Below are 23,346 nucleotides of genomic sequence, written 5' to 3' on the forward strand. Positions count from 1 at the left end.
CTCATGAGGGCAGAGCTGAGGGGCAGAATCACCTCCTTCACCCTGCTGCTCCCACTGCTTTTGATGCAGCCCAGGATGCAACTGTCCCTCTGGTCTGCAAGTGCACGCTGTTGGTTCATGTCCAGCTTTTCACCTATGGGAATTCCCAAGTCCTTCTCCACAGGGCTGTTCTCAATGACTTCTTGTCCCAGTCTGCTCTTTTAGCTGATATTGCACAGTAGCAGACATTCAAGGAATCTGGCAATGCATACATTATACAATGGCAACAAAAAGGGTAAAGCTTCAGTAATGACAGTTTAACCCAGGTCAGCTACAGAATTTAGATGGCTACAGCTGTACTCGAACTTTGCACACTTGGCACCTGATAGCTGCCTAGTCTTTTCCCTTTCTCTACATTTAAATTTATGACTGCTATCCACCTGTTATATCTTGCCATTTTTTGTGAACAATGAATCAGACTGTAGCTGTATAGGCAAAGCTCAGCAGTAGGAACCATAATAACTCACAGCCTTGATTTACTAATGCTGTTCCAGAAAATTCCTTGTTCTGAATAAACACTATTTTCCAATTTGACATCTTATGCCTTACTGCTTTCTTTTCATTAAATCATATTTGTTTCCAGTTGAAGACCCTTTTTTTTCCCCCTGAAAGACATTAGAAAACATATTACATATTCTCCAAAAGCACAAATAAATATTTAAGACCTGCATATTCTTGTTGTTCCCTGAAGATCTTGTGCGACACTGTCATTCATTAGCTTGCTCTGGGCCATTACATTTCTACACATTTTACTTATACTGGCACACAGCCAGCACTGACTGCTCAGCTCTAGAAAGCCCACATGTTTTTGTACTTTTTGAAACTAGCATGACAACCATTCTGAAGAGTAGCTCTCACCTGCTACGTTAAACTGTAAAACCATGAACATTGATGCTCTTCTCTCTCTATTTAGTGCTGAAAGTGAAACTATTTTTTCAGGTGCAACAAGAGCCATATGAAATCTCCCTAATGTGTAGACATTCTGTAGCCATGTTTTTAATGGAACAGATCCACTAAACTTATCTAGAAAAGTAAAAGGTAAATTCAAGTTTAAAAATAGAACCTTGTGGATATTGCTGGACAAAAATCATAGCTCTGACAAATGCTGGGCAGCACTTGTCTCTTTCTCAACTTTAGAAGAGACTGAGAAGAAATGCAGCAAGAAAGATCCTTTGTGCAGAGAGAACCACAACAGTTTTCCTTCAACATATGAATGAATTAATCATAGCTGACTGATGAAAACTGGGGAAATACTGAACTTCAAACAGTATCATAGATCTGTACAACTAGCAAAATATACATAGTTTACTTAGTTTGCACATAAACACGTAAAAACTATTAACTTCAATATATATCACCTGAATAAATTCTTAGGCTGTATGTGGTACCTAAGCATGAGAATTACCTGGATTCAAGTAATTAGTCAAAGCCCTCCAGAAATACAAGGTGAAGATTTTTATTTAGCTAAACTTTTTTTTCTCCCTACCTCTCATGAACCCCCTGAAATGGGAAGGAGGAAAACTGAGGCTTTAATATAATCTCACTGGGATTTTCAAAGTACAGCAAATGGTGTAAAATACTTTTCTACTGAAAATATTTCTATCAGTTTTTCGCTGACTACTCCCCTAAGTTTGTCTTGCTCTGATGTTTCCTTTCTTACTGCTTCTGAGCCATTTAATGGCAGGTATTCTCTTTAAACTGTAGTACTCAGAATTATCACTCAAATCAAGTTTTTAAATCCATTTCCTATGTATTAATTGCTTACATCACTTGAGAAGCTAGGAACAAAGGGGATTAGAAGAAAGCAACCTTCATTTGTGCATACTTATAGGCACTGATCTCCTGAAAATCTGACCTGACCTAAATATTTGAATATTTAAGTTTATGTGCTTATCCAGAAAAAAAAAAGAATGCCAAGTTTTCAGGAAAATGCTGATCTGGCTGGATATCTTGCTATATTGCTGGATAAGGAACTAATTTGACACACAACAGAAATAATTATTATATACAGATACAGATTGTTTAAAAACAATTTCTTTCCTTTTTCCATGTTTAAATTGGAGATTCAGTAATTAATTGAAAATTCAGTATTTGTCTTTTCTTCAATTAAACTAGCTAAATATTAATTGGAGCTCATAATTACACTTTTTACTTTAGGTCACTAACTGCAGGTTCCCCAGAAATGTTTCTGACTGAAGAGAACTCTTCCATTATACTTGCACTTCAACGTACATTGATCAGCAAGAATCCTGACAGACAAGTATCTTACAGAAGATAACTTTTTTTTTTTTTAAATAATATTTATTTCAGAGGGGAAGTTTTAATAAAGTGTCATTTAGGACACAGTGCATTATGATTATTGTAGCTGGAAAAAACACTACTCCATAAACAAACTGCATGATATGAAATAAATAATAACCACAGCAGTTATAGATCCAGAGGCTTTGTTGCAACACTGGCTAGTGATCCCTGCAAAATTTCAAAACTGAAGTACCTCCACAAATGGAGAAATCCACAGAGGTAATTTTCTTGGTAGGTTAGCATTGTTCTCTTTCCTTCTGGTCTGTCTGACTTTCCTAAAAGTCTGCTAAGACTCTGCTAAGACTCTTCCCGATGCTTTTCCTCTACTTGACACTTTTGTATTTGAATGCACCGTATTTCCAATACCAAGAGACAGGTAACCCAAAGGTAGAATACAAATACTGACATAAAAAATCAATTTGCTAAGGTGCAAATGCATGTCACACTGGAATGCATGTAGCATGAAAATCTATAAATGAGCTCCATAGTCATTACATTTGTCCTTTACTCTTCCAATCTAAACTATTCAGATCAGTAAATGGAATCATATACTACAGAACATTGTGTAGAATGACACAGTGCACAGCTGAGGAATACTAGGGCATCTTTGAAAATCAGTTATGTCTGAGAGCCCAACAGAATCAACAGGGGAGGATTAAAACATTTTTACAACTCAGTTTCATATTTTCATATTCTTTCATAGATATATTTATTATGTATATTGTATATTTATTTAGGTTCATAGATAAATGTAGCTAAAGTTATAACTATATTTTATATAGTCAAATATACTACTTATATCGTTCTATTTTTGCACTCACAACACAGTGAAAAAATGCATTCCAACCGTTTGAAATGTCACATAGTGGTAGAATTTCTGTGTGAAACAGAAGTCAGTAGCCTGAAGAAATATCATTAAAATTTCAGATAGAATCAGAAGACTAGATTCCAACATTATTCTTCTTCAACACTGCAAATTCCTTTATCCAAATTCACATATCCAGAACAATAAATAGTTCTATTATTGCTAGAAAAGGTGCTGCTCCTTTGTATGACCAGGAAAGCATTCTCCTTACAGTATGGTCTAGTATTCCTTCCTTATCTTCTGCAAATTCTATTATTTTATGAACAGGTAAAAATCAAATCAAATACACTTTAAAATTTTTGGAGTTGATGTAAAGAAAAAATACTCCTACTGCTACTAAGTAAAGCTTAAATGCACTCAACTGTACTGAACTGTAAGAACAGGTACAGAAAATATGTGCAGTCTTGTACCTGAAGAGTGCAGGACAGAGAGAGAGAAACTGGAGTGAATAAAACAAAGAGCCCAGAAGGTTGTTAAGGGACTGGAGCTTCTCATGTATCTACCTGAAGAGGCTGTCACTGCTCAGCCGTGTGATGAGAAGAGGGCATCTCGGGTGGGGGGCATCTCATCCATGTGCGTAAATACCTCATGGGGCTGGAGGTTGCCCTTTTCCATTGGTGCCCAGCACCCAGGACAAGAGGCAAGGAGGGAAAACTGAAATACAGGAATTTCTGCCTCACCTAAGAGTATTCTGTAATGATGAGACTGAACAGGCTGCCCACAGATGTTGTGGAGACATTGTCCTCAGAGATATTCAAAACCTAACTGGGCACAGCCCTGGGCAGTCTGTTCTAGCTGGCCCTGCCTTAAGAAGGGGTTTGGACTCAACAGTCTCCAGAGACACCTTCCCACACCTTGAATTCACTGGTTATTTTCAATTATCTTTTCCAGATGAACAGCTATCTTAAACAGACAAGATTCTCCTATTTATTTGGTTACTTTTAAAAATAAATTTGTTGCCATGAAGTCAAACTAGACACTTTTCCAGTCTAACAGTCTTAACACCTTTTATCAAAAGTGAAACATGATTAGGAATTGCTTGACTACAGCCACACAGCCAGTTGCAGGTGTTGTTATTTACTAGTCTGATTATATAGTCAATGCACCAAACTACCCAGAGCTCATCCTGCCTTTGCCCAAATGTAAGAGCACGTGGGAAAAGCTAGCAAGGTTACAGGATGGCGTTAGGAAGGAACTCAGGAAACACAAACAGAGCACCTCAAGGTATAAAGAATAAAAGATTGAGGCATTCATTGTTCAGCTAACTAATGCATTTTCCTAAATTACTTTGAATGAGACTAATAAATACAAATGTCACTTTGATGTTAATTTTTGCTACTTAAAATAGGAGAAAAAACTTGCCTTCTTGTCTGTGCTGCAAAATAGATGGCAGAACCATAACATTATGTGCTAGTAGCAAGAAACCAAGATGCTATTCAGCTAGAGGATGGCAGATGGTGCAATGGCTTACATATAGAGTAAAGGCTCATGCAGTCATGGAAAAGTCTGAAACAATGCAGAGAACTTGTAGAGTCTGTGCTCCAGCATTCTGCTGCAGAGTGGGACTTGTTCTCCCAGTGATGTCAGAAGGATAAATACCTCCACTATATGAGCTTCTCAACCATTCTAACAGCAGAGATAATTGTTGCTGCTAAAAAAGCTTCACTCATCTGCATTTTCCACCAACTACATTTTGTTTTAATGTTAGTATTTCATTTTTTATATACTCTATGAACAATGTTTTACTTCTCAGCCTCCATCTATCTGTTACTTTTCTTATGCTACAGAATTTTTTCTTTTGTATGTTTCTGAATGTATCCATTGTTTTTGCAAAGACAAAAATCAAAGTAAAAACTGCACTAAAAATTTCAAAGAATGAAAATTAGCTTTTAGGCCTTAAATTGTGAATGACAGAAATACAACTTATAATGGAACCTTACGTTTTGCAAGTAAAAATACAAATACTGTTAAAACTCAAAACAGCAATGAATTTGGTTATATGAAATTAATGGATATACAGCAGTGTGCACATAAATCCTTGCAAGATCAGAACAAAGGTTTTGACTCGACACTGCTGAAGCTGATAGAAAAGCCTTGCTTTTAAAGATTTCAGCAAGTTCAGAATCAAGCCATCAATTTTTCCTGTGAAACGTGGAATAGAGATGACCAGACTTTAGTAGTGAAGGTATTGTTTCACATCCCATTTTGTAGACAGAGCTGCTAAAAGCATGACCAACCTGATGTTTCTCTTGGACTGCTATAAATCACAAGTAACTTACCTCAAGTCATTAGTGTAATATGAGGAAGGTAAGAAACAGGAGCAGGGTGTTGGTGCATGAAGCTGTACTGTACAAGCCTCCCTTAAGAAGATATTTTTAGGTAACTTCTGCTTAGAAACTAATGGTATGACAGAGCTCAGGAAATTTTCCTTTTGGAAAAGCATTCTCAGAGCAATTATTTCCAAAAGTAAAGATGAGACTTTGTTAGCACTGATAATTTTAAGAACTATGCGGTTTGAAAATTTTGTCTGAAGAAATAAAATATTCTTTGGTTTACAAGTTAACAAAAATGTGTCTGAAACCCACTAATTTCTATGTATGGACTCCCCAAGAAAGCAGAACTATTTTTTCAAATACATAGTTTAAAAAGTCACAAAAAACCCTTATCGCTTCTCTACTTTATTCTTAAATGTCTGAGTACGGTCATAAACACTCCAAAATACCAGTTTACTATGGAAGTTACACATTTTTGACTATAAAGTTATGAACAGAATTGCTACTTTGATTCTTGAAATATTTGTAGAAAAACACAACATTTTTGGAAAAGTATTTTGTTTGCAATCTCTTCTATCTCAGTTAAGAACTTAGTAACTTCTTTGTTTAGTGTCTGTTATCCATATAATTGCTTAAAATCAGGTATGAAAGCTTTCTCATTTAACTGTTTTACAGTTAAACTGAAAGGTACAGAATTGCTTCTTATGCAGTGCAGCCAGAGGATGTATGCATTCAGTTTTTGTTGCGTGCTTAAAATAAATTATAACGGGAATGAAGTTGACTAGGTAGCAGAATTGGGTATTTGATTTTTACCCTTTGAGAAAAAAACAGGAAAATGATGGAATTCAGCGAGGAACTCTTCTTAAAAAATGAAATATTTGTACTCTATGTTGTAATAAGACAAAAAAATAATAGTTACATACATGTATATAAAATGATGTCTCAAAGGTGAAGCAAAGAATTTTCCTAGAAGCTCTGAAATAAACTGGCCTTTAATGTTTCTAGAAATCTCAGGCCAATGTACAAAGCAATCCTTTGTATTGCTCTATTATAAATTTTAAATGTGTAAGCCTTACGTGGTCCTCAGCCATTAAACATAAGTGGGCAAAATTCTATTCAAACTTGCACTGTTTTGGGGAAGAAGGTTAGTAACCAGAGCATAAATCTTGTCAAAATTTCAGGTGGCAATCAGCTCTGTAATCATACCGAAATTTATTTATAGGAATGATGCTTTATAAATTACTACAAGTCTGTTTTTCCTAAATATTTAAAACCCAGATTTCTACAAGGTTTATATTGAAGATACTTGGTAAGACAACCCATCAAATCAGTAAAGTTTTTTCCTATTACTTATTGACCACCATGTTTTATTATTGTGCAATATCCATTTTGCTTATTTCAGTTGCCTACTGTACATATTTAGGTAGTCATTTTAAAGACTTATTCACAGAATGCAGTAGAAGAATGATAGAAGGAAACCGTTCTGCTATGTAGCAAATTTGTATTCTTTAATAAAAGTCAAGTCCACCATTGAACAATAAGCAACTTGACTGTAACATAAAATAATCTCATTCAAATCAAATATTATCATCAAATATATAAAAATAAATTTTAAAAAAAGTTTATTATAAACACAAAATGTGGCACTCATGGCTTTTTTAATATGTGCATTTGGCTTTCAGAAACATGTAAAGTCTCTAAGCCTGGCAAATTATGTTTTTAATTAATTATATAATTATATGTTTTAAATATATGTATATATTTGAAAGTTAGTATTTACATCACATTTAATCTTGCACGGGGCATTGCCTGACATGTCTATGGACACTTGGAGACATAACTTGACCCAAGCACAGAACAGCAGTGAAATGAATTTTAGCCAGGATCAGTTTGTCAGTTTTCAAAATGCATGCAATTTTGTATGGAAACACAATTCTGTAAACTTTATCTTCTGTTTTCTTCCCAATGCTTGGACTTCTCAAGAATTTTCAGAAAAGTGGAACTACTAGAGTAGAAGACAAATGAGCTATAAAATACAGTACCAAAAGTAGTGCATCTCTAATTAAATCACTGTAAACAAGGTTTACTGCACTGCAAAATCTATTATTTATTCAGAAGAAAGCTTTATTAATTTAAGCTCTTTTTAAAGACCAATAGCATAGCCAAAAGTATAATTGTTCTGTATATCTTACCTTGGGGTTGAAAACTGCTTTTCTTCCCCAGTTATTTCCAGGACTTGCTTTTCCATTGCCATTTATCAGACTACAATTAAGCGACTCCACACCATCTTTCACAGTTAAACAACTTTGCTCTACGATAAAGGATTTTATCTTCATTAACTAAAGTAACTATACTATGAAAAATTTCCTTACCATATAAAAATTTAACTCATTAAAAGAAGCATGCACAGCATGTACTTTTCACTTGGAAAGAACATGTTCTTAAAAGTTCGTGCTGAACTACTTTTTAAAAGAGCACCTAGGGACAATAACAAAGAAAGGTAAAAGAGCTGTGCTGTCACCTAGTGGATAAAGGTAGTAGAATAGGATTACTTTTTAAGTTACAGTTTTAACAACATTAAAATAGACTTCAGATTTTATATTGATTTCCTGAAAGAGACATGTAAACATGAGAATTGGCTCTACTGCTGACATAGGTCTCTAAGTATTTTAAAGACAGACCTACAGAGCCTTTGGATCTGAACATATCTTTTCATTGTTTCATTGTAATGTTGGCTATTACATTTTAAATCTGAATGTAAACATTGCATATTTAAGAGCCTGGGATGTAGGAGAAAAGCCTCAGGTGGAGGGGCTGACTGGTAGTGTAGACAACACACAGAATGAAGACAAAAAAGGCTGTGCAACAACACCTTCTTTTAACCTCTGCCGTGAACACACCATCTTTTTTCTGGACTGAAAAATAAGGCTGCACATGTGGTACTTCTGAGAGATGAAAATGCATCTACACTATAAAGTTTAAATCACTGAGTTAATAATTCAACCTAAATATATGCATGGACTAGACCCTTTGATTGTACAATTTCAAGTAAAATTGGGTTTTTTTCAGATGATTTCTTGACATAGCAACAGGTAAATATTTAATTGAAAATTTGCCAAAACTTTTCACTATATTAGTGCCTGTGATTTAGGACCAAGGAGAAAGGTTTGCTTCAGGATTTTGGTGTCAAAATTCAAACCAAGCCAATGCTGCCACTTTCCCCAACCTTTCTTGTGCAGCAGAAACAGAGTGAAGACATATGATGGGACTCCATTCCACTTAGTCTAATATGGCAAGAGAGGAAAGAGGTTTTGGGAACAGGCATTTGGTTACTGACTATTAAAATAGATTTTCAAAGAAGAAGAACTAATACATCTTACTGAAACACTTTAAAGGTATTATCTTCTACTTGCAATCATTCAGTAGTCATATTCTCAAGAACATTTTCTATTCTATTCCAGCATCTGAAGCTCTGTATAACCACCTCATCCTTGTCGACAGATTGAGGAATTTTAGAAAAATGTAGGAAGTATTGATTTCCCTTGGATGGTCATTTTTATGAAGTCTTTTTTTGGCAACAGAGTAACCCACATTAGTTTTGCAACAATTAGTAAATTCTTTGGGAACATGCATGAAAGCAGGTCACCACAAAGCATTATTATCATAAGGAACAAGGCATATGCACAGGAACTCCTAAGAGATGCCTTCATGGTGTTGTATTACCTGACACTGTCATTTCACCCTTGCTTGCCTTCAGTGAAGCAAACAGATTTATCTGTTACTAATGCTCCAGTCTGAAAAGGGATTCATTCCACTAAGTTTAACATTAAGAAACAAATGGCACATAATATCCTACTTTACATTTCAATTTTCAGAGACCTAAAATACAAAGTCTATGGCTTTCTACTACCATAAGACTTGAAAAATACCAATAATGAATTTTTACTCAATAGTAAATGTGCAATCAATCTTGAAATACTTTAAACAACTAAATAGCCAGCCAAAACCCCACTCCAAACTAAAATGCTGTGGAAATCAGAAATTACTATAAAACTTCAAAATTTTGTTCAGGATTTCCATTCAACCATAGTTACAGCAAGTCAGTAATTTTTTTGTTTTTTGTTTTGAAACAGAGTATTTTAAAGAGAAGGTTTCTTTCCACATACACTAAAACAGACGAAGTTAATAAACTTGGTAGATATCATAGTCACATGAGCTGTAGTATACATTTTTTCTTAATGAAAAGTACATATTTTTTTCTTGTATATCCCTTACATCATTTGCTTCCTATTTACAAATTGAAAATACTCAGCTTAAAACAGAACGGAGCAAACTCCTTGCACTGAAATTTTTTTTATTGAGCTAAGTACTGAGCATAGGTAGAGGACAACCATGAGTTTCATGTGAATTTCTGCAATTTAAAAGAAGTGGCAAATAATATGATGTACTGTTTTGTCCTTGGTGTGTGACAGTTTTTGCTCAGTTTCTTCCCTTCCATACTAAACTCAGTGATTAGAACTGCTTGCAACAAATATTTATAATTCAAGTTCGGTGAGCAGTCAGCAGTATGTGCTTACAGCTTGTCCTTTCAGACAGTGTCCTTACAATATGTTTGCTGAAGTATTGAAAGCTGGAAAGCAAACATCAGAGGGCATGATCAAACAAAGACATTTTTAAAAAAGATTTGGCAAAATGTTTATGAATTCCCTCCTAGAATGCAACACTTTATAGAATATGGACTTTAAACAATATTAAAATATCTGCTCTATTGACTGATATTTAAAATGGGCTATGTCAAATTTTAAATTAAAGAGTTACTTTTGGTATAATGATTTGCTTAATCTAGAGAAGCAAGACAGTTAACAGTTTCACAGCTGTGGGTGTAAGGAATCCATTTTAATCCTCTATGCCTTCTTTACAAAACATTAATTATTAAAACAAAACCAGGACACTCCAAAAGTTACTCTCACTAATTGTTTCCTAACGCTGAGGAATGAAGACTTCAGCACTGACTTACTCATTACCTTCACTGTATTTTGTGAACTACTTTAGAAAACACAGATGAATAAGGAACTTTTAAAGTCTGGAAAAATACAATACCTGCTAATAAGCAGAAGAAAGAAAAAATATTTCCCTCTGACAGCAGAATTAGATCCATTTGGTGGCAAAGGAAATGGAATTATCTGCAACCTGTATTTCTTTTCACAGACCTTAAAAGCCCTCTGAGATGCACACTGTGAGGACATATCAATTTGAAGAAAGTTTGGGTTTTTCCCTGAACATGTGATTCAACCACGTTCAAAACATGCGTCCAAATCAGCCATGTTAAGGGTGAGGACAGCAAAAACCATGGAACTACTTTAGAAAGTGCCTAAAGCAATGGAGATGGTTGCATACAAATGGTCTGTTGAGGGCACAGAAATGTGGTTAGGGGGTTTTAGCACAGCTGGTCACCTGCTTCCCTCACTTTCCCATTAAGATAGGGTGGCTGTGGCAGGGCTGGTCATGTCACTGTCATTCAAACCCTATCAAGTTACTTTGAGCTACAAATGGACAGTCCCATCCCCCACACTTCCAGGGCTCATAGTCTCACATCTTGTGCTTCTCTTTCCTCTCAGACCTGACTGAAAAGACTCATAGTTGAAAGTATTGTGAGGTATGAGTTTTTTGGTGACTCTTCCTGCCGGTACTGAGTTCTGTTAGGTTGATAACACAGTTTCTTCTTTTACCTCCTGTCTCTGCTTAAGTGGGAAATTTATATACAAAAAAATAATTAAAATATGAAAAAAAGTTTTAAATTTATAACAAGAACTTTAGAAAAAATCCGAACAGAAAAAGAAACTCTTGGTCTGGATTTAATGTTAAAGATTAGGGATGACTCTAAATCTTTATTGGAAGTTTTATCAACTTTATAAGAAACCCAAACTACCACAATCATGAAATGAAAATTAAAATAACAAATAGTTTCATGTGTCACTGTAAACAAAAAATGCAATAAGACAGGGTCAATCCTCAGCCCAACCACAAGCTTCCTGTGTGACCTGTGTATGCTACTCAGTCTTTCTGTTGCTGTAATTCCTTGGCTGTGTAATTGAGCTAGAACTTCTCTGCCTCAGAAGCATCCTGTGAAGATAAAATTAATAATTATTTGCTTTTGTGTTATCATGGTGAAAAAAAATCAAGTAGATTCCAAAACCAGGAAAAATTGTTTCAGAATTTAATACAATTTAAAACAGAAAATAAGATGTTGAAAACAGAAGGATTTATGGTACCAGTAATTTCAAGGTTTTCCTGTTTCTTCTTAAAAAAAAAAAAAAAAGGAAAGAAAAGCTCAACAACCTGTTAACAAGCTGATAATTATACATACCACTAACATAAAAGTTGTAAATGCAAAGCTACTTTTTTTCAGCTAGGTTAATTCTAACTAACTAACTAACCTGTACTAACTTTAGCAATGAACAGTGATGCTTATTCAAATAGAATTGCCTATTTTAAGCTGTTTTACTAACATACAAGGTAATCAAGTCTAGTGTTGAGACCTTTAATCAGAATCAATGACCTAGTAAACAGCAGATGTCTGCAAGACTTCACAATCTTTCCTAAAAGCAGTTGCAACTTGGGAAAAGGAAGTATCATCTCTTTAAGAGATGTCAGGCATGAATACCAGGGAAATACAATTCAAAATGAAGTGAACTTTTCTATGGTTTGTTTCAGTATGGACATAACTTCCCATTAATTAAAAGACCATAAAAAAAAGTTATTTAACTCTATTTAAATAAAAGACTAGTTGTAACTTATTTCACACCATTGTTAATGTCTAACTTTTAATGCCATCATTAGAACAACAAAAGAGCACAATTCAAAGGTATATAGTTAATACAAGTATTCATAAAAAACCACTAAAAATACTTTGGGAAAGCAGAGGTAGGAATCAATCAATAACAGCTTGCTGTCTAGAGATAGCAAACAAGATGGCTTATCTAAAAATACATTTAACACTTCACATCATTGTAACAGGTCAGTGAAAAAGGGCTTCATTTCAGCAATCTGACTACATACCTAGCTTGCAGTAGGGTATCACAGACTGGGCCCAGCTTCTGCAATGATAGATGTTCTTAGCATTACTGCTGACACAGGCTGACTTGCCCAGTCAAGCTTTTAGTATTTCATGTGTGTCTCTTCATGTTTCATTACATAACAGTTTCTTTTATGCATCTCACCTCTCATAGCACTGTCATTATGGAAACATTTCTTGAGTAATAGAAAACCATAAAGTCCTCCTGAGTCAAAGGTCAAATGCAGTCAATTTATTGCAAAAAACTCCAATAACCCACAAAAAAAATCTCAGCTGCAAGTTACTCCTTCACTCCAAGGAGTTTTATATTTTCCTTGTCTTTCGAAACAACCCACAAGTGATAATGAAATGCTTAAAGCCATAAGAGAGAGAATCAGGTTTCATCTACCTGGACCGTCTGGCAGCATACTGTGTAACAATAAATGAGTGTTCTTAAGTCACAGCATTTCACTGGAAATGAGGCAGAACTTGTGTATTTTAACAGCTTTTTACAACTAGTAACCACTAGCAAATTTATTTTACTTTCTCAGGGAAGACCAGCGAACGTCCCTAATTTAAACTAAAGGGCCATTCAGCCTCAAAGACAAAAAGCACTTCTGCTTAGCACCTGAGTAATACATGGAATATGTACAGGTGAATCAAGAGGACTGGAATCAAAGATAGTTTGTCTTTGGCTGGTCTGAAAGGTCTGACTCATTTCCAGTTCTGTGATCATTTATTATCCAGAAAAGAAAGGCCAGCTTTCTGCAGTGCAAACACAGTGGTGGTCTGCGGCTCATGATGAATAGATTTACCAGGTCTGCTCTGAATTGCATGACATAGAGTTTTCCAACAGGCTCTGACACCTGATGTATGTTTAAACTTCCTCGCACAGAAAGCCCTGAATATCTACCTGTATGCACTTTTTCTTAAAGTTATTATGCACAAAATACATTCTTAGATGGCATATTATTTAAAGTGATGTTACAGTACAGAAATATTTTAATCAGTAATTTCATGTCTGATAAAGACTTATTTCCCTGCCAGTATTCTTACTTCAGTATAGCACGGGAGTTTGTTCTGGTCTTAAAATATCAGTTTCCATATTTTCAGGTTCCATGTTATACAAAGTTTATACAAGAGTTGATTTACATTTGTAGAATAACAGAAAAGTAAAAGACATTGGTGACTTTTTTTATACTCAAATCAGTGCAACTGTTGGAGCATTTATCTGCACTCCCTCATGATAAATAGCAGAAACACCAGCCAATTATTCCTGAACTTGGGAGTTATACGCCAAACTAAGCACTGCAAAAGTCACAAAGTCCCAATTAAAATCAAAGTATTCACTGGAGGAATATCACAAACCCAAGAAAATTCCCTGGCAACAGTTAACAGTTGTCAAATTGATAGTCACACTGTTCATTACAGTTTACTTGTTTTTGCAGATAAAAAGTAATTTAACCACTGGACTGGAAGCCCACACCTTCTTTTAGTTTTAAAGAGCCTGCAGTTTGAGCAGTTTTAAGAGTGGGCAAGAAAATAAAACAATACTAAAATTTATCATTAATAAAATATTCAGAATTAACAATTCAAAAAAGTCAAACCAACATTGATAAATAGCCTTTGGTCTGGAAGGAAAATGATCAAAATACTATGTAACTGTGTTAAACTACATAAACCCACAATTACACAAAAAAGAACACAATTTAAAGTGCTTCTTCTAACTATGCTCCCCTGACATTCAATTTAAATATGTAGGATAGCCCAACTTTTTAAATAATGTGGCTTAGTTGATTAGCTTGATAACTACACTGAGTCCTGTACACTCAACAAATTGAATCCATTAATAAGACAAAAGAAAGAACAAAACATCTTTTCATTCAGCTCCTAATAAATCAATGCCAGTAAACACTATGCAGAAATAAGCAAAATGTTTATTACTTTCTGAGGTGCTCGAGAAAAGTTCAGTATGCAGAAGGATGAATACACTGAATACATTCATAATTGCTGACATAAGTTGTTTTTTAAAATAAGTTACAATGCTTATTACTATCTGAGCTTTAACCTAAAAATTCTTCAACAAGGATCCACATTCCAATATTCTTACAGTTATACTGAAGTTCATTTGTACTGTCTCATTTCAAAATTTTGTAGAGCACAGAAAACATCCTCCACTCTACTTTATAAAGCTTAACTTCCTTCACTTAGTCTTCCCTTTTTACACGGCCAGTTCATGCACCTATGATTTTTCCAATCCTTTACATTCCTTATGAGGAAGAGGATGTCTCTTGTCTTGGAAAAAAGTGTGTTGTCACCCTCTCAATACCACTGTCTGACTTCTACATTCACTCGTTACCCCGGTAAGAAAGAAAACAAAACTTACAGTGCCCTAAAGAATGTTGAGAGGCTGTATACAGTGCATCAGGACCACACCTTCCTGGATTGGGATTCAGAAGACAGAAGGGCAAGTATCACCTGGTTAAAAGGCTTTCTTTCACCTTCATTGAAGGAACACGAACATGACTAGAACATGACTGGAAAAGATTCTAAATCAATTTCCTTCAGAAGTAAAGTCAGGTGTATAGAACAGTCATAGTTTAGCTAAATTCTTCCATGTAGGTCCTGGTTAGTGAGGACAACTCTTAAATAGAGTAAGTCCTTTATCTGTGGAAAATCTAATTATAATGTTAAATTTTTTAATATAGGAGTCTATACTATGATCATGAGAGAGAAATCTGGTCTTTTCACAAGACAACCTGACCATGCAAAGACCACATATCCTTTATTTCTCTGAGAAGGCCCCTGAGCCAAGATTACCTGATCCACTTGGGTGCTATTAACCTCCCTAACTTTGTTTTTCATAAGGTGTGGTGTAAACAAAAAATGTATAAAATATTTTGCATTTATGAAGAATAAGAGAACTTGAGCCTATCATAGAGTATGCTGAACTGGAAAGGACTAGCAAGGTTCATCATGTCCAACTCCTGGCCCTGCACTGGGCAGCCCCAGAGGTCACTGCACTGAGACCCACCACATGCCTGGGAGCATTTGTCGTGGTTTTAGATTAACTGATGCACTATTGTATCTGATACATGCAGGTCTTTTAGTTACTTATTTTTTAACATTTTTTGTTAGATTTTCTTCAGACTTAGTTGGATTATAACCAGGTAATTTCCCTGACTATATCTCAAACCCTATACTTTGATGATCCAGGGCAGGCAGAACAGTTTTGGATTCTATGTTTTGTTGGCACAGCTAATGAAGGGGAATGCTTTTAATAAGCATCTCCCTTTTTGTCCTAGTCAATTCTCTGTCAGGAGAGGTACACTGAGTTTACAATGATACAGATAATCCTATTTTGAGACAAGGAACATGAAAGCAGACCAAAAAACTGCATAACATTTCCAATATACTGATATACTTTTAATTTCCTGAATAAACACAAATACAAATGTGCAGTCTCAAGGAAGAAAAAATGACAGCTAAAATTTTAAGGACAAACGTGGTATAAGGATCCTTTAATCAGTTTTGTTTAAACTTTAAACACCCAACTTTCAGAGTCAATGTCAATTTTGACTGAAAAATATCTAGAGACTCCAACTTTAGCAAACAAAACTAATTGAAGAACCAAAAAGGTTCTCATTTCACACTTACTACAAGTAAGAGCAATGTACATGTTGTAGTTAAGATGAAAGTTTAAGTTTTACACAAATATAAAGAATGGCTTTGAGTGTACAACCCTTCATAATACTTCATAATTTCAAAACCAGTTCAGTATTTAGATAAGTAGCTGCTGCAGTTGAGAATTCATTTTAGTCTTAAGATTTTGAAGTAAGGTTAAAGACAACCCTTCTTCCACTGATTTGATCATACAGAAGAAACAAATCAAGTTCTTTATTAAATACTGGCACCATCTTTTCAGTTCTTCCATTTACAACCATTGGAAATAGATATCTTTGGATCTATTTTTTTCAGATTTCTTTCTTTAAGTGATTTTAAAAAGAAATAGTCAAACAGAAGACAGATCTATTCAAATTACATGCCAACTGTTATTGTCATTTTCAGAAAGAACATAATTTCTATAACATTTGTGCAGAAGGTTGATTCCAGAATCCTTTTCCTAAATATTGCTTAAAATTCTGCTTTGTTCATCGAAATTTTCAGTTCAAGTGAATAACATTTAAAGGAACAATTATTTCAAGAAAATTATATTTATAAAATAATCAAAGAGCATCCATATCCTCATAATCATATGAGAAGACAAATACAGAAATTTCTTCCAGGGAAAAGAAAAAAACAAAAAGAAAAAGAGACACTGTATGAAGTCCCAAATTGGTCATACATTTTGGTACTGGTCAATAAACTAGACCACCATATATAAACAAAACATTCCATTCAGCATTATGTCAACCTTTAACAAAAAGACCATCAATCAACTGCAAATACATGTTCTATGCACCTGTAAAATCTGATGGACATTCTTTCAAGTTTTTATTTCAACACTGTGTCTGTCAGAATTACCCCCCACTATAAACTTATTATTAATGTTGGGAGAAGTTTTCCAAATGTCACCAAAATGAATTAGTATCACACTGAGCCCAAGACTTAAGAGAGTCACCATGTGCATTTATGTATTTTCCCTCCTGTAATACTGACACATTTATATCTTTTCCACGTCTGCTCCAGGTCTGGTGAAACTGCACAGTATGTGTCTCATTTATTTTGCTAGAACACAGTGACACATACAGAGATTTAGTTGCATGAAATTTGTTGAAAAATTGTTAGCAACAATGTCCACCTATGAGATGCTCTAAATTAAAGTAAGCAAAAAGGTTTTTACTAATAGTATGAGAGAGTTAAAATACTTATTGCACTACACATAGTTTCTAATGTGATGTTGGAACTTTGCTCTGTTTCACATGTACGTATGGGGTGATGTGTTAGACAATAGAGGACTCATTCTCATGGTGGATAAAGCTATAAGAGGACAAAAAAATGTAAACCAAACTTAGATAATTAAGACTGAAAATAAAATACTTCTTAACATAATGATTGTTAGCCCTTAGAAATTTTGTAAGTGCTTGTGGATCCTGTGTCACTAGGATACATGCTTTAAAAAAAGAAACAGAGCTAAGCAAGGGAAGAAGTTCAGTAGTTGTTTCATCAGTGAACTCTACGTCAAAATAGTGCTTTCTTAATTTGTACTCCTTTAATTGATATTCAGTTTACTACTTATGATCTTAGAGAGAGCTATAACATACTACAGCAGCAACAAGCTATACCATACTTAGTTATTAATAAGGCTAATAAATTTCAAGGTAAAACAGGCAATGGTGTTTCAAAGCAAAAAAGGCTGTTTTCCATTTACACCTCCACTTCAAACAGCATATTTATGCAGATGAACTATTTTCAAAACTGTCCTCTTGAATTCTATCTGTCTACTCCATAAATACAGGGAAGCACAAGAATTAATGATTAAAGACTTTACAATATTCCTGAGAAACTATATATTTTGGTATATACATCTGTCTTCTAGAAGCAAAAACTGTACTTCTCAACTTCCTCTTTGCATATACAACATAAAAAAATAAATTCTCCAAGTGCATCAATTAAGTATGCCTGATTTCCTGTAATCTAGCTAGATTTCTATTTATGTTTTCCCCTACATCACTAATTCAATAATCCACTCTGGCACACTTTAGCCATCTACAATTTCTTTCGTCCTTACTTTGCAACCTAAAAGTCCTTTATTATGAAGAAAGCAGAATTCTGAAAAAATGAACAGTGACTTATCTCAGAGCTCTATTGATTTCATTTAAGTACTTTATTAAAAGTCAATAAAAGTCATTCAAGGTCATAACATAAGACCCTCATTCAGATTTTACTGGAGCAAAGTTCTGCCTTCTAGAGACTTCAACAACAGTTTGCCTGAAGAAAACCTCACTGTAGATTTTATGATTTGTCCTGAAGTAAAGAATAGTTACTTACTCTTAGTAAGGACACAGACAATAAATGGACATAGACAATAAAGGGATAAATTGCATAAAAATTAGAAAGTTAAAACAAGACTTTCACAAAGCAAGTTTTATGTCTTGTGTGGTTTAGGAATTCTTTTCTGCATCCTGGAATTCTCATGTGGACTAGGTGTTAGATTTCTCTCTACAGCTGTGTGAATCCTGCAGGGCTCAGTTCACAAAATGAACCTCTGAAGGTTGATTCAGAAAGTTTGGAAAGGAGCCAATATTTCTTTGTTCACTTACAGATTCAAGCATTTGGTCATCTCTTGAATTCTTAGCACTTTTACGTTAACACATTCATCTCTTTAATCACTAATGAATGAATGAAGGCAGCCTAAGGACTCCTTCCATATGTGTACAAGGACGTAATTCACAGAGCTCCAGTCTTTGAGTCCCCTGAGGATCTCAATACAAGCAGGAGAGATAGTAGAGTTTTCCTGCTCTCATTTTACTCCAGGGAACTTGAAAAAGCCAAAGAGCTTCCAGATCAGAAGTAAGGTGGCAAATGCTAAACAGAACTTTTTGGCTTTTTTGAATCCTGCCATTCAAAAAAGAGCAGTAACAGGAAAATGACCAACTGGTAACTTGGATAATTTCATTCAAGGAGCAAGAATGAATTATGTTCTGAGGATGCTGGGAATTAACAACTAAAGTCAAGTCCTGTATTTACAGAGTTATTCTTAAAAGAAAAAAAAAAGTGTTACATCATTTGATTAATGGACATGTTTGGCTATAAACAGAATATTGCAGGGCAATTAGAGTGTAATTGGTGACAACTTTCCTTAGAACAGACTCAGATCCCATAAAGCATCAGATCTGAAATCAGCTGAATTTTGTACTTGATTCAAATCATTTGTGCATCTCTTCCATGTTTCCTACTTCATTTTTTTTCTCTGACCTACATTTTTTTTTCCAGGCAGTAAAAACCTTGCAAAATATCTCCAGTCCATAAAGTTATCATTTTTTACTTGTCTTGGCCTACAAGTGTAGCCATCTGTGGCTATCAAATACTGCATTTAACAGAAATTTACATCTTGCATTTGTGTCTCCTTTCAGCCTCTAGCAACACCAAATTAGACTGGAGTATTAGGTTACACTAGCAAATCATTTGTTCACCAACTCTACAGCTAAGCTATCATTTATATTAGTAGAGTTGTGTATCATATTACTCACATGCTGTGCTAGCTTCTAGCATTTCTACAAAACTGGCCGAGAAATTAATATAAGCGAGTGAAACTCATCACATTAAAGGGGCTGGTGTTAATCCAACGGTGAATCATCTTAAATCCTCTCCCTGGTGTGGCTGAAATGCCTGTATATTTGTTGGTGATTAGGCATTATATTGCAGAAGCAATTTCTTCAGAAATCTTCTACGTGTGAAAATCTCAGTGAGTTTGGGAAGAAAGTTGTGAACAGCAATGGATAGGAAAATTGAAGAACCTAACTAGTAAAACCTCAAAGTGTCTGTGGAAAGATTCTCCCCCCTCTCCTTCACTAGAGAAGAAGAAATAAGGGCTCCATAACTAAAGATGTTTTAATTCTATCAAATATTTTAATTTCATGGATGGGTCTCATATTAAATTTCAAAAACTCATTTTCTTTTCATTTTCCACTTCAGTAGCGCCTTCAACCAGTAATCTTCAAACCAAATTATTATAATGTGATCTCTGGGAGCCTGTATTTGAAAACTACTCTGAATGTTTTGTGTAACATGGTAATAAAAACAAATCAAGACCTTTGGCTGTAAAGCCAATTTTACACCTAATATTTTCTGTGAATCAAGGGAGAAAAAGGTCTGGGTTTTACACTGCTGGAGATCAGCTTCTCTGGATAGAAAATGGTAAAACAGAGGATATTTTCAAATGGGAAGAGAATAAGGAGAAAAACATTACCACTGAAGGCCCTGAACCCTGGGATCACCACCAAAAAAAATTCACCATCTGCACTGTCACACCGAAATTCATTGAAACAATTCTTCTGCCTAATATCTCTATCTTCATTATCTCACACTTTTGTTTCATGTGTTGGAACCATAATATCTTCTGTGTAGTCACACTGTAAAAAATACTGATCTTCAGACATCCTTTATATCTGTATGCCTGACTGACAATTATTATGGTTAATGTGCATCAAGGCAGCTCAAACGCTTCGAGGCACTGAGAACACTGATAACGCTACAAAGTAAGTGTTAATTTATGAGCTGTTCTCACTGCTTAATATAAAAGAGGGAATGCTTTTAAACCAGTGTTCTACAAGCTGAAAACTAATCTCTTTGTATGAGATGTCAGAATGAGGTAATATATAGCCAAGGAAAGCATCATTTAAAAGCAGAATCAGTAGTTTGAATGTCTGATAAAAATCTTTAAGCAGATAGTTCATTGGAAGTAGTTTTCCTAATCAGAAAGGAATGTTGTATTAAATCATCATATTTTGAGACAGTTTCTGGCAGCATATGTGTTGCAGATTTTCTACTAATTTGGAAGGCAGCAAGCCTCTATGAATAGGAAGGCACATAAACCACATCTGGGAATGCATAAGTAGTCCTGTGGATGCTTCCATGAACCATGAATGCTGGCATGAAGCCAGCATTAGGATGGAGTTTAGGTGTTAGATCTAAAAATGATTCAGCACATGTGGCCTCACAACCAGTATTCTTTAAAGATTACATTTTATCAACTACATTTACCAGTGTTGCGAATCTATAAATTTGGCCAGAATTCTGCTTCTTTTGTCTCCTGAGCATGCAAGATGAATACAAAAAATCACAAACAATTGCTATTCCTGCTCTTATAAAATAGCAGGGAAAGAAATAAAGATGGTGGGTGAAAAAGAATATTTCTTTTAAAAGCACTTTTATACAGGAAATACATATATGATTTTGCAGAAATTGTATGTAGATGGCTGTATTATCATGTCCCCAGAAAAAGAAACATTGTTTGGGCCCCTAACTGAGCTTTCCACGTCATAAATTATCTGGATTTCCATCCAATTTAAGCACTGTTTGACCCTCTTGAGTTTCAGTGTATGTTTTAAAGAATGACTGCAAGAATTTCAAACCACTGACACACTGTACTTTACATTCAGTTATATACAGGCTTAGTCTCCAACTGCACATGCTACAATAAAAGCAATGAACTTGCTGAGGATCTGTGCATGAAATAAGGTTGAGGACTGCATTTGCCACTCTTTTCTACTGACCACAGGGTAGACTAATTCAGGTTGTTAACCCATATGATCATAAGAATGGTTGTAGTGGGCCAGATTAAAACTCCATCAAGCCCAGCACCTGACAGCAGAGAGGTTAAAAACAGTGAGCAGAGATCTACCCTTCCCCCCCACAACAGACTTCACTAATTTACAGCTGAGGAATTCCCCACACCAGAGGTGGTTCATTCTGTATTTAATACTCCTCAGGATTTCTTTACAAAACTAAAAGTCTGACTTGTTTATATGTCCCCTGTATGAATACCTCATGGTGAGATATTCACCCCTTCATGGTGAGCCTTGCCACCATGCCCAGAATCTTGCCTAGTTCTCACATATCTTTATAGGGGCAGAGGGGGACTGCAACCTCATATGGTCTTCAAAATACAGTAATACAACAGCTGTACAAAGAAACATAAATTTTGCTGTTTTGTTCTTTGTTCCCTTGCAAGTAATTACAAACATTGAATTGGTCTTATTTTGATTGATACTAACCTAATGTTTTTGCAGGACTACTATTTCTATTTGTATCTTTTGCTAAAGGAATATAGTACAAATATTTTTACTTCTCTTTAGAAGTATTATAAGCCCAAGATGTCTCAAAATCTGTCTTTTCATATGTAAGGGATACCTCACCTTCTCTGCCTAATAATTTACAGTACCCTACACTGACTTTATCTAACGTTCTTTCACAAAGCCCCGAAATGGACTTTGTAATCTGCTTTTCCAGTTCTCTATATTTGGTCCTTGTTTTAATTTTTTTCTATAAAAGTATCACTGACAGATGGCCACCTCATTATTCCTCCCTTCTTTTGAGTCTCCTAAAAATCTAGATATATTACATTATTTGTACATACTACTTTTGACTCCCTCTGAAATCCCATAAGTTACTTGTTGGTCAGCTGAGGCACACTCTATTAATTGTTTAAGCAACTTGGCTAATTTTCAAGAGCAAGCATTGGAGGATCCACAGGTGCACTGCCATGTAGGTTTTCCATTCTGTACAGTGAAGAACCACAAGCAAACACAAGTAAAAGTATCTCAAAGCAGAATAACTGAACACAAAATACATTTTGGTCTAAACCTCAGTTCTACTTTTTTTGGGTTGGCATAGATGCTAATGCAGGGGATTCTTATAACAGTCACTATTTGCTCACAGTAAATGTAAATGGAGTCATTAAGTTCTTTTAAGTAATGAGGCAGGTGAAATAAAATCAGTCCTCACCCTAGAGATCGGCACATAAAAATAAATGTGGGCAGAAATGTTTGATTTTGTGAGTTTGCCCACCAATTAAAGAAACAGCAAGAAGCCCAAGAAAAACTTAAAAAGAAAACAACAAAGTAGTGCTGAACATAAAAGGATGTTTTGTGATCCTGGGATTTCAGATTTAGCAGTTTCTGCTCTCACCAGAGAGCTCTCCAAAGATATGTACTAACATGAGGAGGAAAGGGGGACACAAAAGGGAATTTTTCTTCCTTCAAATTTTGTATTGGAAAAATACCTGGAGAAGCTGAAGGAATGACACTGAGAAACAACAAACAAGATTCTATACAGGGACTACAGGGTAGATACGCAGAACTGGGGGGGGA

General features: G+C 35.0%; 1 protein-coding gene across 1 annotated transcript in view; it reads right to left on the reverse strand.

Moving 5' to 3' along the window:
* The window catches only part of SLC25A21 (solute carrier family 25 member 21), a 236,152-nt gene that overhangs the window by 120,079 nt on the left and 92,727 nt on the right, over positions 1 to 23,346 (reverse strand). The window lies entirely within an intron of this gene.

This window comes from Motacilla alba, chromosome 5, assembly GCF_015832195.1.
Source record: "Motacilla alba alba isolate MOTALB_02 chromosome 5, Motacilla_alba_V1.0_pri, whole genome shotgun sequence".
Lineage (NCBI taxonomy): Eukaryota > Metazoa > Chordata > Aves > Passeriformes > Motacillidae > Motacilla > Motacilla alba.